Raw genomic sequence first — 15,128 nt, forward strand, 5'->3', positions numbered from 1 at the left:
GGTGCTAACCACTGTGCCGCCATGCCATTTATCTTTTTGGCTTGGCGGCAAACATAACAGTATGCTAAGTGAAGTTTGACCATTGCATCATAAAGCTTTAATGTAGCACTGTGGCCTTACACTGGGTAACTTTCACTCAAACAGATAGCTCACGAGTTCTCTGGCCCCAGTGAAAATGACTCCCACCCTCCACTGGTCTGTTTGGTATTCTAGTTCTCTAAATAGAGGGTTTTTAAAAATTGATTCAGCACATTGCCATTCGATGCAGGACTAATTCCCTATGGATACAGTGACAGCTCAACTAGAACTACTTTCCTACAAGGCAACAGTGGTGTTTTGAAAATAAATTGAGCAGCTGCTCTCAGCAGCAGCAAGCACACAGCTGTACGCATCACAGAAAGTTGTGGGGTGTCAGCATAACAAGATATAACTCAACGGCGATTTATTAGCCTGACCTACAAAAAGAAACCTACAATCCACAACAGACTTCCACAACAATCACACACTAAAAAAAGTAACCACAAAAATCTTTCCTACCAAGGTCAGTTTCTAATAACTCTAGTGTATACACACACTTCACTACAGTATGCTCACTGACAACCAAACTTGCAGTGATGATTGGACAAAATAATGTGGTAATGATTATCCTTGGGTGTGTTTTATGGTGCCTATGTTGTGCCATCAGGGATTTAGTGCTCAAGTGAGTTAGTGCTTTCCACCCTTATGATTTGGGTTTAATTGTAGCCTCGGTTGGTGCATCCAAGCCTGCGCTATCTGCTGGTTGTAAGAGCCTAGTTTCAAAAGTGAATGGGTGCCCAGCATAAAACTACTTCACAGAATTGTTACGGTGCAGAAGGAGGCCATTTGGCTCATCGTGTCCGCACCCGGTATATTAATTGAATTTAAATTCCACCAGCTGCTATGGTGGGATTTGAAGCCACGCCCCCAGGGTATTAATAAATGCAAAATACTGCAGATGCCGGAAATCTGAAATTTTTTGTTTTATTCGTTTTGGAACATGGGCGTCGCTGGCTGGCCAGCATTTATTGTCCATCCCCAGTTGCCCTTGACAAGATGGTGGTGAGCTGCCTTCTTGAAATGCTGCAGCCCACATGCTGTGGGTTGACCCACAGTGCCATTAGGGAGGGAATTCCAGGATTTTGACCCAGTGATTGAAGGAACGGCCGATATATTTCCAAGTCAGGATGGTGAGTAGCTTGCAGGGGAACTTGCAGGTGGTGGTGTTCCCATGTATCTGCTGCCCTTGTTTCTAGATGATGATGTGGAGATACCGGCGTTGGACTGGGGTGGGCACAGTAAGAAGTCTCATGTCATTAATATGTCTGGTGTATAGCGTCGGTTGAAGGTCCTGTGCAGTGAAGAGGTCTTTTTCGAACTTGTGCATGAAGATGTTGGCGCATTGAGGTGTTGTGAGACTTCTTACTTGTTTCTAGAAGAAAGTGGTTGTGGGTTTGGAAGTTGCTGTCTAAGGATATTTGGTGAATTTCTGCAGTGCATCTTTTAGATGGCACACACACTGCTGCTCGGTAGTGGATGCCAATCGAGCCTCTACTGCAGAAGGGTCATAGAGATTCAATGTTAACTCATCTTCTCTCTCCACAGATGCTGCCAGACCTGCTGAGCTTATCCAGCATTTTCTGTTCCCCCCAGAACATTAGTTTGGGTCACTAGATTACTGGTCTAGTGACATTACCATTACACCATCTTCCATTGCTACCATCTTGGTATTGGCCAAGGCATTGGACCAGCAACCCAAAGAGGTTATGAATTCATTCATACAATGGCAAGTTGTGAATTTGAATTCAATGAATATGGTATCTCTAGGATAGAAAATTATGGCATAATGAGCACAGAACTGGAAAATTACAACAATCTGGTCAGTCTGGTGAAGAAGATGAAACAATACCTCAATGTGGATATTTTCCAGCCAGTTAATACCTTCGAGGAACAAGCTGACATAAAATGATTCAAAAGCTTATAATACATTTCTTATTATGATATACACACTGACCATCGATAGCATTGCCATGTAGCCTTAAGCAATTGTAAACCTGGTCTTGTCTCTATAAGGTCTTTGCTCAGTACTTTCAATGAGTATGTATTAAATGTTTTGAGAGGACAAGAAAAGTTCAGTTACCTTTTGCCTTGTGCATGATTGTTTTCATCTACAGGTTAGGGCAAAAGCACACTGCTTTTCACCAAACAAAGGATATACTTGCCAAAGAGGGAGCACAGCAAGGGTTCACCAGACTGATCCCTGGGATGGCAGGATTGTCATACAAGGAGAAATTGGATCGACTAGGCCTGTAATCATTGACATTTAGAAGAATGAGAGGGGATCTAATTGAATGTATAAAATTCTGACAGGGCTGGACAGACTGGATGAAGGGATGTTGTTTCCTCTGGCTGGGGAGACCTAGAGCAAGGGGTCGCAGTCTCTGGATATGGGGTATGTCATTTAGGACTGGGAGGAAAAGAAAAGTTCACTCGGAGGATGGTGACCCTGTGGAAATCTCTACCTCAGAAGGCTGTGGAGGTCAAGTGACTGACTATATTTAATTAGGAAATCGATAGATTTCTGGACTCTAAAGACATCGGGGGGTATGGGGGGAAGGTTGCAGTGAGGTGTTGAGGTAGAGGATAACCATGATCACTGAATCTGGGAGCTGGCTTGAAGGGCTGGATGATCTAACCTGCTCCTATTTTCTATGTTTCTATGATAGACAAAAGAATCAAAGGCAACATGAGGAAAAATGTATACGCAATGTATGGTTAAGATCTGGAATTCATGCCTGAGAGTGTGGTGAATGCAGTTTCAATCGTGGCTTTCAAAGGATAGTTACCAGAAGAAAACAATTGCAGAAGTAGAGAGAAAAGGTGAGGAAGTGGGACTAGCTGAGTTGCTGTTACAGAGAGCACAGCATGGAACACAGCAGGCTGAATGGCCTCCCTCTGCGCTGGAACCATTCTATGATTTTTGTTTTGTTCTGCGGCTTTGACATTAGATACTGTCAAAATTTTTCGACAAATTGGGCGGCACGGTGGCACAGAGGTTAGCACTGCTGCCTCACAGCGCCAGGGACCCGGGTTCAATTCCAGCCTCGGGTCACTGTCTGTGTGGAGTTTGCACATTCTCCCCGTACCTCCAGGTGCTCTGGTTTCCTCCCACAGCCCAAAGATGTGTGGGTTAGATGGATTGGCCATTCTAAATTGACCCTGGTGTCAGGGGGATTAGCAGGGTAAATGAGGGTTCTGGGGATAGGGCTTAGGTGGGATTGTGGTCGGTGCAGACTCGATGGGCCGAATGGCCCCCTTCTGCACTGTAGGGATTCTATGTTTTATGAATTTCCAGGCATCTGTTGTATAAATGGAATGCACAATGGACAGCAGCGGTTTATAGAAATTTAACAGCTAATTTAACTCTACAACTCCCCGATGTACAATACACACCATTAATCCAGGAGAGAGAGTTTTATCTCTCCCAGTCATTCGTTATTTTCTCTTCATTTTCAGCTGCATTTTCTTTCACTGGCTAATGCTTTAAGAAAAATGTGGAATAGAAAAACAGTAGTTTAGAATAGATTGTTCTTTTATGGTATTTTTTCTTGGGCTGTGGGCGTCGCTGGCGAGACTGTGTATAAACCAGGGATGGTCGATCTTTCAAGTATTTAAGATCCAGACAGAAACCTTTTATTTGACACAAGCCTTAAGCGGTCCTACCTTTTAAGCATCATGTAGGTGTCAGCCTTGGGTCAGTGAAGGTACGTTCACCTTTAACAGAATTTATGGGCTCTGCTTTCTCAGCAGATTGTGGCACAGAATTGCACATTCTACCCATTCTGGAGACAGATTTTTTTTTCTAACCTTCAAAGTCTATTTTTGTGATTATCTGCTCTTCCGTTTTACCAACTATTGCAAATAATCGTTGCATCAATCACTAATTACCTCCTCCTAACTCTTTGTAGCCTTGACGAGGTCAAATTGTGAAGTTCCCAGAGCAGCCTCTCAATTCCATTGGAGAATAAAAATAACTTCTCAAGCTTCTTTTCATAAACTATAATGCCTTCTTCCCTGATGAGATAAAAATTCATCTACACCATGCACTTTCCACATTACTTTTACCACCGTCCTGTTTTTCCTATCCCAAACTGTAGCAAATTCTGTGGTCTAAGGTCTTGGACAAGTTCAATATGATTCCTTGTTATTCATACAATCTACAGTGCAGAAGGAGGCTATTCGGCCCATCGAGCCTGCACTGACAAAAATCCCACCCAGGCCCTATCCCCATAACCCCACATATTTACAGTTCTAATCCTCATGACACTAAGGGACAATTTATCATGGCCAATCAACCTAACCTGCACATCTTTGTATAATATGTCCAAAGATATGCTGGTTAGGTTGATTGGCCATGCTAAATTTCCCCTTAGTGTCAGGGGGAGTAGCAGGGTAAATACGCGGAGTCTACACCTTCTCCCCTTGTCAGCGTGGGTTTCCTCCGGATGCTCCAGTTTCCTCCCACAGTCCGAAAGACGTGCTGGTTAGGGTGCATTGGCCATGCTAAATTCTCCCTCAGTGTACCCGAACAGGCGCCGGAGTGTGGCGACTGGGGGATTTTCACAGTAACTTCATTGCAGTGACACTAATAAATAAACTTAAAATTCTGTGACAAGCCTTGTGTTTTTCTAGCCATTGCATTGCCCGTGCCTTTGGGCACCTCACCTGGGTTTGAATCCTGATCCTTGTTCTCTCCAAGTGGCGGCTAAGTGATCAGTCTCCTCTCCTTCATACAACAATCCTTGTTTTATTTTAACCTTCTTCAGCCAGTTCTGATGCGTAGAGTTCCTTTCACAAAATGGGGATAAATCTATTGCTACTGCAAAGGTTTTGTTCTTATCTGAGTTTTCTGAAGGTTGTATGCTGAATGAATTCCTTTCTTTGTCCAGTATTTTCTTTTCCTGGTGCTCACCTTTCTCAATTGAATCATTCTGTTCCAGCTGATTTGCTCAGAAATGTTTTCCTGTTTTAGTTATGTGACTGACTGCATGTATTGATACAAGTTAACTTCACTTGTCCATCATATTGACTATGTAAACCATTTTTCCATTGTTTAATTCAGAAAAGAATACAGAAAAACATTTTTTTCGAGAATGAGTGTATGAATTGGGAGCAGGAGGAGGCCACTCGGCCCCTCGAGCCAGTTCCACCATTCGGGAAGATCATGGCTGACCTGATTGTGACCTCAACCCCACATTCCCGCCTACCCCTGATAACCTTTCACCCCTTAATAGTCAAGAATCTATCTAGCTCTGCCTTAAAAATATTCAAAGATCTGCTTGCAAGGCCTTCTGAAGAAGAGAGTTTCAAAGACTCACAACCCTCAGAGAATAAATTCTCCCGAACTCTGTCTTAAATGGACGACCATTATTTTCAAACTGTGAACTTTTCTGGCCTCTCTGACAGGAAGAAACATCCTCTCATATTCACCGTCAAGACCCCTTAGGGTCTTACACATTTCAATCAAGTCGCCTCTTACTCTTCTAAACACCAGTGCTTACAAATCTAACCTATCTAACCTTTCCTCAAAGGGCAATCCACCCATTCTAGTAAACCTTCTCTGAACTGCTCCTAATGCATTTACATCCTTCCTTAAATAAGGAGACCAATACTATACCCAGATATAGTCTCACCAATGCCCCGTATAACTGAAGCATAACCTCTCTATTCAATTTCCACAATAAATGATAACATGATATCTGGGGAATTCAAGCAAGCTGCTTCAGTTATTTCTCAGTGGGATGTGACAAAACCTTGGCCCCAGAATTAATAGGTAGAGACTTAAGATCAACACCAACACTTTTAAATCCCTTGGCAACATAGAGCTCTTGGTCCAATCTGGCCGTTGCACACAATTACACTTCCTTGCATATCGTAATATACACATTCCTCACCTCACCCAAAAATCAAGTGGTCTCATGGGGTGAAAAGCCAGATCAAACCCCAGGCCAATTTGTGGGAAGACATGTGGCAAATTCCTCCCCAACGCGTCAATGTGATTTAAACTAGCCCAAGCAATCACTCTAACCCTGAATTCCCTGCAGTACCTACTGATTGTAACAGTGATGTCCAACCCAGCTGCCACTGGCAGGAATTTGTCGATTTTCCACACAACCCGAGATAGTGGATTCTTCCACTGGTTCACAATCCTCAAGGAAAAGAATCAGCTCCTGAGATCTAACCTAGATCCGGCCTTGTACAATGTAAAATTGTAACTCCTTCTCCTCCCTAACCTATTTAATGGGGAAAAAATTCGCAATTGGAACACCATCTAACCCATCATTAACTTATACCCTAAGCCTTAGATTCTGAGTCCGCCTAGGGATCAGCACCTAATCTTTAAGAACACTTGGGTTCTTTAACCCTGAATCTTCACGACCTCCGATCAGCTGACAACTCAGACTAAATCATCTTTGATCCAGCTTGCATCAATTTGCTACTCTCTAAATCCAGCTGCCTGTTCACCAGTTTCGCTAAGAGGTCAAGGCCGCACTCCCAGTCTTGTTCCCAAACATGGCATCAATCCTACTGATGTTTCCCGCACTCCAGTGTTTCACACTCCTGAAACCAAAACATGGGTGACTGCTGCATCTTATTAAAGGGCTATGCATACTGAGATCCTTCCCGTGTTTCGATATGCACTACAGGTTCTGAAGTTCCAGCTCAAAGCTACCTGCTGGCTAGCTAAAAACTAAACAGAAGCGATAAGACTTTTACGCTTGGTTCCAAATTCAACTATGTGTTTTCCCCTTGAGTAAAGACTAGAACGAAAATCTGGACATGATGCAATGGTGAATAATTATATCAAATAAATTAATATCATGATTTATTTTAGCCAATGCTAAAACAATTTATTTGGAAAGGGGTTTGGGGCCTTAAACTGTGCTGGTATATGGGGTGGTGTGGGGGGATGTGGCCTCATTGCTACACAAGTCTTTGCACAGGAACTAAAATGGTAACAAAGGTAGACACAAATGAACTTTATGTAAGCCGGTGTTTTATTGAAGGAATCATTCTGTATTGTGATCAGGGTCAAAAAATTAACTTCCTAGGAACTGAACTCATTGTGCGAGGAAAAGCTAAAATTAATTGCATAAACTATGAATCACAACATGTGAAAGAGCTTCTGCATTGGAGGGAATGTATATTTTAGTTCTGAGAGTCCTGGATGTGGTTGCCTGCCAGATTTTAACCTGTAACTTAAATCCCTCTCAAACTAAAGGTCAAGCTATCTAAAGGAAAGAAGATAACCTATCTATACGTGGCAAATCATTAAACTGTTGATAACCTGCTGCTTTACGAGGATATGTGCAACAGGATGAATAATGTGGCTCAGGACAGATTACATGGCAGAACTCAGTAAGTTCCAAACTCGGAGAGCATTCAGTGCTAATTATCCCCAACTCTCCTTTCCTTTAGGACCCTTCATAAAACCGAACCCACGTCTATGACAAAATGTTTGACCACCCATCCTAATATCTCCACATTTGGCCCAATATCAATCCCCCCTCCCCACTCACCCCGGATAATGCTCTTGCGAAGCATCTGGTCAAGTTTTTACATTCTCACCCTTGTTTTCAAACCCCTCCATGTTCTCACCCTTCCATCTCTGTCTCTATAATCTCCGTAAGAAGTTTAGCAACACCAGGTTAAAGTCCAACAGGTTCATTTGGTAGCAAAAGCCACACAAGCTTTCGGAGCTCCAAGCCCCTTCTTCAGGTGAGTGGGAATTCTGTTCACAAACACACGACGGCGCAGAGTCGCTGAGCAGAAACTGATAGCCAAGTTCCGCACACACGAGGACGGCCTCAACCGGGATATTGGGTTCATGTCACACTATTTGTAACCCTCACAGCTTGCCTGGACCTGCAGTTTCACTGGCTGTCTTGTCTGGAGACAATACACATCTTTTTAGCCTGTCTTGATGCTCTCTCCACTCACGTTGTTTGTATCTTAAAGACTTGATTAGCTGTAAGTATTCGCATTCCAACCATTATTCATGTAAATTGAGTCTGTGTCTTTATATGCCCTGTTTGTGAACAGAATTCCCACTCACCTGAAGAAGGGGCTTGGAGCTCCGAAAGCTTGTGTGGCTTTTGCTACCAAATAAACCTGTTGGACTTTAACCTGGAGTTGTTTAACTTCTTACTGTGTTTACCCCAGTCCAACGCTGGCATCTCCACATCATGTCTATAATCTCCTCCAGTTCCACAACCCTCGAGAGATATCTGTGTGTCTCCAATACTGGCTTCTTGAGCATCTCCGATGGTTATCACTCCACCATCGTGGTTGTATTTTCAGCTGCCCAGGGCGCTGACTCTAGAATTCCCTCCCTAAACTTCTTGGCCTCTTTTCCTTTAAGATAATCTTTAAAAAAAACTACAGTACCTCTTTATCCTAATATCTCCTTATTGTAGCTCAGGGTCAGTTTTTTTTGTCACTTGTATGAAATACCTTGAGACATTTTACGATGCTAAGGGTGCTATATGAATACAAGTTGATGTTTAAAGGATGAAGGTATATTGCTATTTCATGACAAAACCAAACTGGCTAAAGTTTCTACAGTAGCAATACCTAAATTCCTGTAAAAAGAGACGTGATGTCACCTTGTCCTCCTCAGGAAGTGAAGTACTGGTAAATGGGATTAGTATGGATTGATATTTAATGGTCGGCATAGACATGGTGGGCCAAAGGGCCTGTTTCTGTGCTGCATGACTCCAAGAGGACACATCCAAGAATGACAAATTTCAGCCAACCCCTGCCTGCGAAACCCAAGACATGATGTCAAATATTAGATGTGATTTTTACAATTAAACATCACTTGCTGAATAATCCTGAGTGTGCTAAGAATTACACAAACAACCAATTTAAGATTTTCAGTTGGGCTTGGAATGTGGCTCCCTTACACTTGCTAGAAGCTACATATACTCATACCCAGAGACCTCACTCCTGCAGGCAACAAGATCATGTTCCCAGCAGTATGCCTTTTAAGTGTGAGGGACAATAATTCCTTGGTGCATTCTCCATGGAAATGCCTCAACCAATCAGCACCCTTTTCTCATGCAGAATAAATTGTTGCTCCTTTGAAATTCAACATTTTTGCATCTTTCCTGATGAGTGCGGGGTGAAAAGCTTTGATAACATCTCTCTTTTTTTCCAGAAATACTCCATTTCTGTACTATCAAGTGACTGCTAGAATACCTAAATTGCTGCAGTGAACAGAATTTTTATTTGCTTTTCTGATAGCAAGTGGGCCTTTGAGATTCTCTGACACCACTGCACTTCAACCTGTTGGGTGGGATTTTATGGCCTCGCTCGACCCGAGACAGGAAAATCCGGTCTGAGGTCAATGGACATTCCGATTGTCTGCCCCTCGCCTGCTCCAGAAAAAAGAGAGATGCTATCAAAGCTTTCCAAGCAGAACATGCTCATGTCAGATGGAACATATTTTGTGTACGTCGTACCTGATTTGGTTCGGGAAAGTGAGGACAATAATGGTATACTGTTGAACCTCAGCATTGGACTTCAAATAAAGATGTATTTAAGGAATGATTAATAAGAACAGAGGTTAACACAAAATGCTGTAAATATGCATCTAAGATGAGTAATTCCACTTCACTGTGCTGCAATTGAGGTACGTTAAGCTATTAATTTATTCTCCTTAGCATATTGCAATTGTCCTTGATACACATTCAGCGATAGTTTATGGACCTATTTAACTGGATAATTTTTGTAAATCTAATGACATTAAGTGTAATTTACTTCCAGTCCATGCCATATCTACAATTCACTATGCAGAAATTTGCGCATTAAACTTGATTCTCTATTCCCTGCACTTTGGTACTGAATTATCTACTTTGATTAAGCAAGACTTACATTTACAGTGAAAGCCAGGGCCATCATATTATGCCCTGCTCCTTTTTTTCTGTGGTAAATTGATCATTTGCAAGCAAATTGCACCATTTGTTAAGCGACTTTTCCATGCCAATTATCCAATTTCAATATTAAACGAAAGAATGCATACGTGTTTATGCTGAACAAAGGGATTTTTTTTTACAGAACCAGAAAAGGTGGAAGTCTGAGAGCATTCTTTATTCCATTTCTCTGTCAGACTGCAAATGCCAAGCTATTCTCTTGCACGGGACGACATAGTTCGTACAGCACACAAACTGGCCATTCAGCCCAATTTATCCCAGCCAACATTTGTGCTTACATATTTGAGTTGTTGTTGTGTTGTTGCATGGCCACTTTAAGAGTGCGATCATGTGATCACTCTGCGACTTCATTTAAAAAAGTTTGTTTATTAGTCACAAGTAAGGCTTACATTAACACTGCAATGAAGTTACTGTGAAATTCCCCTAGTCGCCACACTCCGGAGCCTGTTTGGGTACACTGAAGGAGAATTTAGCCTGGCCAATCCACCTAACCTGCACGTTTTTCAGACTGTGAGAGGAAACCAGAGCACCCGGAGGGAACCCACGCAGACATGGGGAGAATGTGGAAACTACACACAGACAATGACCCAAACCAGGAATCGAACCCAGGACCTTGGCGCTGTGAGGTAGCAGTGCAAACCCACTGTGCCATCAGATACCTAGCAGGTTTTACTTCACTCTAGACCCACCCTTGTAGAGTGAACAGCTCTTCATAAACCTGCTTGTTGTTTTGAACAAAAATGTACACGTGGCAACTCCTTATTCTTTTTATCAACAACTAAGCAGCAAACATAACAGGATATAAAGAAAACTGGTGACGCGTATGGATTTGAAGTAAAGGAAAACATTTGAAGCTGCATTAACTGTTGGGAACTCGAAATTCAATGTTTTCGAGGGTTGGGCAAAATGAGCAGCCCGTCAGTGGTCACACCTCGCATTAAGTTGATCTTTCTCTACACCCTAGCTATGACTGTAACACTATATTCTGCACTCTCTCCTTTCCTTCTCTATGAACGGTAGGCTTTGTCTGTATAGAGCGCAAGAAACAATACTTTTCACTATACTAATACACGTGACAATAGTAAATCAAATCAAATCTGTCCGATGTCTGGTGAGGTAATGAAGCAAAAAGAAAGGTCCCTACCCAAAAGGTAATTGGGGAATCCGGAAAGTTCAGGCTGTGGTACTCACCATGTGCGCAGTTGCAAAGAAAGCCAAGTGGGTAAAGTGCAAAGTAAAGAGCCCATGAATTGAACTGAAATCAAGGGTTAGTTTTTACTGTTACAATCGGCTCACTTTAAAAATGCATTGATCCAGCTTGAAGCTCTGTGAGAAAAGTACAGCATAGATCCCAGAGTCAGTGCACAATGGTGGGTCAGTTTGACACCATTGCTCCATTTGATGAAGAAACAGCAAACTGGAATTCTTAAGCAGAAAGATTCCAATATTATGTTCGAGCAAACAAGATTCCTGATGACCTTGTGGTTCCATCTTTACCTAGCACCATTGGCAGTAAAACTTCTAATTTACTCCGTTAATCTGGTTTAGTCCAACAAACCCAGTCGCAAAACATACCAGGAATTAACCAAGATATCAGAGGATCGTTATTCACCCAAACCATTAATTATTGTGGAGCATTTAGTTTCTATAAGATAAATCAGCTAGAAGCAAAAAATAGAGTACAATTTGTAGCAACCCTAAAGTGCCTCATGTTGTATTGTGAATTTGGTAATCTCTGGATGATACGATCAGAGATTGTTTGGTTTTTGGGCTGAGGAATAAGGCTATATAGCGGAGGTTGCTAACTGCACGGAATTTGGGTCTGAAAACAGCTTTGGAGATAGCCATCTCAATGGAGCTTGCTGCTAAGGAAGCTTCTCAACTTAGAGCAGGCACGAGGATCCATAACATGGCTACCACCCAGAGAAAGTCTACCCAGCAACAGGTGGGTCATTGTTGTGCAAAAACAGGCCATCCACAGGCTGAGTGCTAGAGCAAAGACAGCCAATGCAAAAATTGTGGCAAGATTGTTCGCATAGCAAGAGCTTGCTTGGGGAAAAAAACAGCTTCCCCAGATAAGAATGTCCAGAAAAAGAACAAGGACTCAAAAAAAAACAAATTCAATTAAAATAATTTATAATATGGTGAAAAGAACAAAAATAATGAAGGCACAGTCCAGAAGTCTGATAAAGAACTGAAGTTGAATGTGGTATCTGTTCAGGGTGAATCACATAGGTTCTGGGTAGTTCCTAGGTTGTCTATTCGACTTATCAGAATGGAAGCTGATACAGGCACTGTCGTATCCCTAACTCTTGAACCCACCTATAAATAGCAATTACTGCATCTTTCATTGAAGTCAGCCAATGTGATCTTAAGGATATATACTGAAGAGATTGTACCTCTGAGAGGTTACGTCATTGTCAACGTAGAGTTGAGTGGACAAACCACAGAACTGCCACCGCATGGTGTATGAGGAGGTTTTCCAACTCTCTTTGACCATTCTTGGCTAGAGAAGGTAAAGTTGAACTGGAGTGCTGTGAACAGGTTACTTGATTCTAAAACAGATCTACAAAACGTCTCAGAGAAATATCGTAGTGTATTTGAGGACACAGTAAGTTCCATGAAAGGAGTACAGGTGAAAGCCAACAAAACAGTCAGCCTCGGGTCTCAAGGCAATACCCAATTCCATATGTCCAAAGGTAGAGTCTGAATTATTGTGACTTGAAGACACAGGACTCTTAGAACGCATCACCACTAGTCCACCCAGTAATTTTACTGTTCTCTACCTTTTATTTCATTGTCTTTCTTCATTTTTCTTCCCCCCCACTCTTACCCCCTACTTTATCCCCCTTCCTTTACCTTTTCTCCCCCTTTGCTTCTCCTTTTCTAAATCTTACCTCTGTCCCATCCATTCCGCCCCCCCCCCCCCCCCCCCCCCCGCCAACATCTTCATTTTAGCTTCTCTACTGTTTAGCCATTCACATCCTTTATTCTCTCTGTGGACAGACATTAGCAGTCTTTTCCCCTGGTTTCTATGGCTATGACTCATCTTTCATTCCCTCACCCTGCAGTATAAATATCTCCCACTTTCTCTGCCTTTTAGCTTTGATAAAGGGTCATCTAGATTCGAAACGTCAGCTCTTTTCTCTCCTTACAGATGCTGCCAGACCTGCTGAGATTTTCCAGCGTTTTCTCTTTTGCCATCACCACTAGTGACTGGGAAACCCGTACTGTGCCTGTAATGAAGCAGGATAGGACCATGCGTATTTGCTGAGATTTCAGAACAACAATGATTCCAGTACCTGCTACCTTTGATTGAGGATTTGTTTGCGGGCCTAACAAGAGGACAGAAGCAAAATCAACCTATCGCAGGCCTAACTACAAATGAATGTTGCCACGAGATCTCAAAACCTTCTCACCAGCATAACACACAGGACCTATTCTGCTATAGAAGAAAACACACAAAATCAGCACCCTATCACTCATCAATGAAATGGATTAGCCGAAAGGTTTGTCCAATCCTTGAAGCATTCACTGAAAACCTCTAAGGACCAAGAGTCATTAAATCACCTCTGAACAGTTTCTTGGTGACATATCACAACTCCACACACACGACTACTCGGAGTCCGCCAGCTTTGCTACTACTGAACAGGAAGCTGAGAACTACCTTTTTTTAAATTGATTTATTATTGTCACACGTATTGGGATACAGTGAAAAGTATTGTTTCTTGTGCGCTACACAGACAAAGCATACCGTTCATAGAGTACATAGGGGAGAAGGAAAGGAGAAGTTTGATCTACTCTTACCGCAGGAGATGTCTGAGATAGTGGAATGCAATTAGAAGTCATGAATTTTAAAAAGAGAAGGTAATTATAAAGACATTTGTTTCAACAAGGAAAACAAGTTTTGGTGCGCAGATGTACCACTAGTGAAAAGTGGGTTCCTACAACTTTATTGGTTCGAACTGGCCCTATCTCTGATACAGTACAAACTGAAGATGAACTAGTGTGGAGGCGACATATGGATCAGTTGTTAGTGACATGCATCAACGTGCCAGTGCTGTGCCTGCCAGAACTCCCTCAGGATGCAACGCCATCCACACCATGGGACACAGTAACTGTGACTTTGGATCAGTCAGCAGAAACTGAGGTTGCTGAAGAACCTCTTGCTGATAATCTTTCTTCTGCAAAAGTGACTGTTACATCTTCCAGCGTAGAAACATCCTCTGAAGACCCGGAGAGTACCTCGATGGCCAAAAACAACCAAATCCCTGAAGTGTGCAGTGAGAAATCAACACCTACCAGACTGTTTTCCAATTGGTTGTATTGTGACAGTGTAATAATGCGTCACCTGCCTGCCATATTCAGAACATTTTGATGGCTGTATAAGTACTTTAGTTATTTGTTGTTGTGGATCTTAGAAGTAAAGGGGGAGGGAAGTTGTATATTTGAGTGGCTGCATGGTCACTTTAAGATTGCATCACGTGATCACTCCATGCTGTCATCGGGTATTTTGTGAGTTTAACTCAGTCTGTAGGGTGAACAGCTCTTAATAAATCTGCTTGTTTTCTGCAAAACACACACGCAGCAACTCCTTATTTGTTTTATCGACATCAAAGCAGCAAACATAATATCTCCAGCTGCTATTCATCTAATCCTAATCAGCATAATCTTTTGTTCCTTTCTGCTTCAGGTGCTTACTGTAGCGTCCTCTTAAATGCGTAAACATTCCAATTGGAGGAAAGCAGTGCAAAAATTAACATATTATACCTAGTGCATCACTGTTAAAACAAAATGATAGGTTAGCTTGTTCCGATTGTTTTAAGGATCCAATCTCAGTCGTAACAGAGTTACTTGGTCACAGATAATGAGCTAAATTTTCCCCCGGGTTATGGGCCCTCTGCAGGGCCTGAGCCTGAGCTTGTCATCAGAGCGCCCGCCATTGAAACTTAATATGAGGCGGGCTCCTAATTGGCTGCCTCGTCCAGTTATAAGGTGGGTGGATGTGTTTCCAAGGCAGCAAGCTCATTGGGCGGCACGGTGGCACAGTGGTTAGCACTGCTGCCTCACAGCGCCAGGGTCCCAGGTTCAGTTCCAGCCTCGGGTCACTGTATG

General features: G+C 42.5%; 1 long non-coding RNA gene across 1 annotated transcript; it reads left to right on the forward strand.

Moving 5' to 3' along the window:
- Window positions 1–1,698: 1,698 nt before the first annotated feature.
- On the forward strand, window positions 1,699–9,911 carry LOC144480520 (uncharacterized). The gene is made up of 3 exons (XR_013495680.1): window positions 1,699–2,898; window positions 7,301–7,437; window positions 9,239–9,911. It is a non-coding gene; the product is annotated as an uncharacterized LOC144480520 (long non-coding RNA).
- The last annotated feature ends 5,217 nt before the right edge of the window (window positions 9,912–15,128 follow it).

Source organism: Mustelus asterias, chromosome 2 (genome assembly GCF_964213995.1).
Source record: "Mustelus asterias chromosome 2, sMusAst1.hap1.1, whole genome shotgun sequence".
In the NCBI taxonomy this organism is placed as follows: domain Eukaryota; kingdom Metazoa; phylum Chordata; class Chondrichthyes; order Carcharhiniformes; family Triakidae; genus Mustelus; species Mustelus asterias.